At 44.0% G+C, this 6000-nt stretch overlaps 1 long non-coding RNA gene across 1 annotated transcript in view; it reads left to right on the forward strand.

Annotated features, from left to right (window-relative positions):
• LOC117802619 overlaps positions 1–4756 on the forward strand; it is a 28515-nt gene extending 23759 nt beyond the window's left edge. The window contains exons 6-7 of the long non-coding RNA XR_004625969.1: positions 783–908; positions 4349–4756. This is a non-coding gene — a long non-coding RNA (uncharacterized LOC117802619). The remainder of the gene's footprint in view (positions 1–782; positions 909–4348) is intronic.
• Positions 4757–6000: the final 1244 nt, after the last annotated feature.

Raw genomic sequence — 6000 nt, forward strand, 5'->3', positions numbered from 1 at the left:
AAATCACCCTCGGAGAAGAAATAGTGCACTAGTAACTAATATTTATATAACACTTTCTGTTTCAGGAGGTTGTCTCAAATCTGTTACCTGATGTTATCTTGGGAAACGGGTATTATTACTACTGTGTTTCCAATTGGGCCTACAGCTGTGATGTCCTATGCTTGTCAAGCTGGAATTTTAATCCAGACCATCTGATTCCTAAAGCTATAAAGTCCCTTAAAGCGGGTTCTTAACCAAGGCGTACGTCAAAATGTCCTGGTGATTTCAATATATGTACTCCCAGACCCATGCCGGACATTCTGTCAGAATTCCCTGATATTGGGTTCATTCAATAACAAAACACAAAGTAGGCATATAATATTACATTAGGTAGAGATAGATGTTTTGGGAAGAAAAAACAAAGCAGACTGAGGAAGTAGAGTGTGACAGGGGTGCTAATTTAGGAAGGGTCAGTTGGGGAAGGCCAATCTCTCTAAGGAGGGGACGCTGAACTTAGGCCTGAATGAAGTGGGGGGGGTGAAGTTTGCAGATGTAGGTGGGAAGGATGTTCTAGCAGAGGAAATAGCAGGTGTAAAGGCCCTGAGGCAGAAATGCCGCTTGGTGTGTGGAGAAAGAGTCAGGAGACTGGGGTGGCTGGAGTGGAGTTAATGAGGGGAGACTGCTAGGAGGTGGGTTGGGAGACAGCCTGGAGCCAGATGTTAGGCCCGCACAACTTTCAAGAACAGGTGCAAGCAGAAGTTTTCACTCCTCTAATGATCTTTTTTTACTTTTACCTTGGCAAGCAATGAAAAGGAAAAACAGGGAAGATAAAAGCGCAGCTAAAATACAGCCCTGATGGGCTGCCAGCATTGCAGTCACCACGAAGCGGCACTTCAGGGCTGTCAGAGAGGCCAAGACGACTGAAAATGGTTAGTGGTGAATGAGTAGCTGCTAACTTGATAACCACCGTGAATCCAAGTGAAACAGATTTGTTCAGCTCACTGTCTACAATTTACTTTTATTTGTGATTGAATTGTAATTTCCATTTAAAATCATTATAAGGAAACAATACGTTCCCATCACGCTCACTTAAGTGCCATCCTGGAGTTTTTAGTTTTGCTTTAACATTAAATCTGGTCATGCTGTCTCTCATCTCCACCATCACGGCTTCCTCTTAAATACATGCCGTTCTTTTCCTTGTTGTGTTTATTGCATGGGGGCAAACTACACATGCCTGGAGAAGCAATGATCGTGTTTCGCTTCTAAGTACAGATTGGTTACATTTGAAATTTTCTCTCAAGTGCGTTAAATATCTCCCATAATTTTGGGAGAAAAATCTTTCAGAGATGTCGTTTAAAAAATGTGTTTATTAAAGCAGGACTAAAATGCCGTATCCACACAGTTTAAATCCATGATAAATACAGCTACATTAAATAGTATTAATGTTAATTTATCTTCCATATGCCCAGATTTATTATTTTAACTACCATCTGGAAAAGAAAATGATATGCTATGATTAGTCACATGCTTAAGCCAGCTGGCAAAGTCAGATGAGAGGGGGCGCTAGGTGAGACGTGCGGGTAATTTTGCCTGGTATAGCACACTCACAAGCCCCACTCTGAGTGGCTGGCCCACACAGCACAGGTAAGGAATGACTTCAGAAAACATGCACCCTGATGATCTCAGAAGATGGCAGTAATGAAGCAGGTTGTGAAAGTGGATGCAAAATGTGATCCTCTATCTATTTACATATGCATTCCATAACATCTCGAATGATCTCATAATATTGACAGTGGTATTCTTTTAGTGGAAGGTGGTTTCTGAATGACTTCATTTGGATTTTTTTGCACATCCATACTTCCTAAGTGGAACACATACATGTGTAACAAAGAAAAACATGTACAATAAAGTTTATATACTTTATAATATAGGAAAAAAAGCCACTAAAAGATATTTTTTTAAAAAATGGTGTTTGTTGCATGGTGTGAAGACCACATCCTGGTTTCCTCTCAGCCTCATTGGTTTTTTTATATCTCACCAAAGAGTTATTGATTCCTACTTATTTTACTTCAACACAAACTTTGTCTTCCATAATAGAAAACCATAGCTCAATGCCTCTGTAAATTTTTTCTGTTTTTATTATAATCACTCCAACTCTACATCACAGAGGAAGGGATGATTTTTCTACGTGACTGTCAACTGTCTTCTGAAGATAGGCCTCGGGAAGTTCGGGATTCCGGACCACACTCTCCGCTATATCCCTTCTATCCACTAGAGGGCAGAAGATGACAGAAGGACTCACGGGCCATTAAGATTCACCCCCGTGTTGACAGCTTTCGGGAAGATGAGTGAGAAATGGTCCAGGCGTAGTTGGTGACTCTGTCATTCAGAAAGCCGTATGTTTTATTTGTATTGGTGCAAATTAAGAACAGAATGTTTCCCTCTCTTCTGACTTATGGAGATGCAGAAAATTAACTTCTGCCCCACTGTTAGGGAGTTTCCAAAGATGCCAACGTCACAAATCTACACACTTAAGAATAGGACTTAAACCAAATAAAATTTGTGTGTGTGTGTGTGTGTGTGTGTGTGTGTGTGTTTTATAAGACTTGCACACTATACACTATATATTGTTGGAGGTTCTGGTTAGCTAAATTTGATGCAGGGCTGATCTAAAGTTGAGGTATGAAACAAAGGTGAATTGTTCTTGCCCTTAACGTATATAGAATACAAAAGCCAGAGAAGATGGTACAGGTTTAAAGGAGTGGTGATGAGTAAAGACAATACTAGAGAAATGCATTTGACTCTGAGTCAGGATTTGAAGAAAGTAACGCGTGCAGATTAGAGAGCAAATGGGTTGAAAATGGGTGCCTACTGAATCCAGGCTGCGGAAGTACTTTAACAACTGAATACTTTAAATCTCTTAAAATTTGAATTGTATTTTAGGTGGGCCATGCACTTTTTAGTTTGCTGTACTTCCCACCATTCCCTTCATCGTGCACCTAGCACTTCACACATTTCCCTTACCTTCCTGGCCCTCAAAAACATTTGTGATTACAACCCCATCTTAGAGGAACTGGGGGAGGAGGACACAGGAGGGAGGAGGAAGACATCCAGGAGCTGGGGCATGAATATGGGACCAGAACTGAGAACAGCTAAGTTGTGTAGAGAGGCTTTGCTCGTGGGGCTGGTATACATACACTGGGTTGACTCAGCCCGAGGGGCCATGTTGGAAAATAGGTTACAAGGAATTGAGGGTGGTAATGGTTGTAGTGGTGACTCGAGGAGTAGTTTAGGTCTGGTACTGCTGTAGGGATCCCTTCAAGTGCTTGAGAATGAGAGAATCAGGAAGTCCTAGAAGATGATGATGCAGGAATCCACCTGGAAAATTGCTGGCGACCCTATTTCCTGTTCACTCTGATACCCGTCTTCCCTATGGGTTTAGATGACTAGAACTGCTCCGTCGAAAACAAACAGCCAACTCTGGAGCCAAATATGATTGACATGTACGGATGCTGCCCCTTACCACCACACCAGATCTCACCACTTATCAATGTGTATCTCCAGAAAGGTTGGGGGCTTGAGAGAACTCAACTCCCCACATCTAGGACAAGGGTTTCTCCTTGTAAGACCTAGGAAGCACGGTGAGGTGCCAGTGCACTGCGATGGTCAGTGCTGGTCCTGCTCCAAGCACTGACTTAATGGCTCACTAGGGGCAGAGTAACTAAATGACTGCACTTTAGTTTTCTTATCATAATTTAAAGGGATTGCATGAGGCAGCTTTAGAAGATTTGTTCAGCATTAATTTCCTATGATTGGAGCTCAGATAAGAAAGGCCAAGACCCAGGTCTTATAAATAAACCACGTTGTCAACCAAGCACTGTGCTCTGGAGAGGAGTACTGATAGCATTGCATTATGGGAGGAAACAGTGGAGGAGAGGGCTGAAGAGAGACAGAGTGTAAAGTCTAACAAGATTAGACATGAGTTCCAATTCTAATTCCACCTTTTCTTTTTTTTTTTTTTAAAGATTTTATTTATTTATTCAACAGAGATAGAGACAGCCAGTGAGAGAGGGAAACACAAGCAGGGGGAGTGGGAGAGGAAGAAGCAGGCTCACAGCAGAAGAGCCTGATGTGGGGCTCGATCCCACAACGCAGGGATCACGCCCTGAGCCGAAGGCAGACACCCAACCGCGGTGCCACCCAGGCGCCCCTCCACCTTTTCTTAACCGAGTGACCACAGAAAAGGCACTGAACTTCTCTCAGTATCAATTTCAGTTGCAAGGTGATGACACTGGGATGTGTCTGGCAGGGTTCTTTGGCAACAGAAATGAGAAGGCATTTGTAAATAACTGGCACATCTTCATTTCAGCCCTCATCCCGTGTGGGAGTCATTCCTGTGAACACCAGCATCCCGTCTGGGAGAGGGGCTCTTCAGCGAGAAGGAGCAAAGTCTCAAGACACAGCATCCAGAGTTCATCTACATGAGAAGAACTGCACAGAGCAGATGTGCTGACGTTCCTTGATTAACTCAATTAAAACTCCGAATGGTTAATATGCCGTTTCTAGGCAGTTTTGATTGCCACAGCATTTTGTGGTTGCTCTGTCATCAAAAGAATCGAAGGAAGAATTGTGTTCAGGATCCAGAGGCTGCTTCTAGGGGAAGTGGGGAAGGTGCCGACTGCCCCACGGTGGTGATGGGGTGGGTGCTGAAGAAGAGCCGCTGACCAAGACGCCGCTCTGCTCACCCACCAGGGCGGCCTGCAGGTCTTCACCCGAACCTCGTTGCTTTGATATAGGTTGTCTTATTCTCCCCAGAGTCACTGGATTCTCTCCAGCAAAAGCCGTGCTTTTCAGTGCACCTGAGGGATAGGATGCACTCTTAAGAGAGACCGCAGTGTGTAATTGTTTGTAGAGGAGAAGGAAAGTAGAGTGGGTGGGGAGAAGGAGTATCTCTGGGTGATTAAAGCAAGCCCTCAGCAGGAAAGTGGGATATTACAATTTCCTCTAGAAAAATCTCAGTCAGGAGTTAATTTTTTTTAAGATTTTATTTATTTTATTTATTTATTTATTTTAGAGGGAGCGAGAGTGGGCACACAGGAGCAGGGGGTGGGAGAGTAGTGAAGAGAGGGAGAGAGAGGAAAAGGGAAAGAATCACAAACAGGCTCTGCACTGAGCGTGGAGCCCGACCTGGGGCTCAGTCTCAGGACTCTGAGATCATGACCTGAGCCAAAACCAAGAGTCGGATGCTTAACCAACTGAGCCACCCATGTGCCCCAGGGGTTTATACTACTAATAAAGTAATCAAATCGATAACTAACTAGAAAGGCCCATATTCTTAGTTAGACATTATCTTTTCCTTAGATAAAAATCTGTTTTGGATAGAAGTTTGGATGGTTTCTAAGGGATGAAGTCACTAAACGGGATTTCATAGTTTCACAGCATAACAAAGGAAATTTCTTTGGCTGATTTTTTCTTCTTGAAGTCCAGAACTACTCATTAACCTCCAAAATTCTTGGAGGCTTGTTCAAAACTCAGCCATAGATTCCTAAGGCCAGAGCAGCTTGGTTGAGGTAGGTGGGAGCAAGGCTTGGAGTGGTGTGGCAAGGTAGTGGGGGCGCAGGGTGAGATTCAGATGGGGGAGGAGCCGCGGCAACTGGCTTTAAGGTAGAAGTAAGAGAAAGAGCCCTGAGATGACTGCCAGGGCCCAGGAGCACTTGTTCAGGGAGCAGGTGGCAGGCCAGGAAGAGGGTGAGGCAAGTGAGCCCTCTGGGGCACTATGTTTTAAGGAGGTACCCACTGTCAGATTTGTGTGGGTGCCTGGTCACAGCCTGAGAGTGGGTGCCTCCTTAAATTTTTACTGTGGATGGGGGTGTGGCTTGCTCATCCTAGTCCAGGCCCCAGCACAGAGGAGGATAGAGGGACATCTGGTTCCTCTGACACAGTTTCAAACTTAACTCCTATTTTGGTTACCCAAAGGTTCAGATAAAAATCTAAATAGCACACCTTTGGGAAGGAAAGTCT

Source organism: Ailuropoda melanoleuca, chromosome 6, assembly GCF_002007445.2.
Source record: "Ailuropoda melanoleuca isolate Jingjing chromosome 6, ASM200744v2, whole genome shotgun sequence".
NCBI classification, from domain to species: Eukaryota; Metazoa; Chordata; class Mammalia; order Carnivora; family Ursidae; genus Ailuropoda; species Ailuropoda melanoleuca.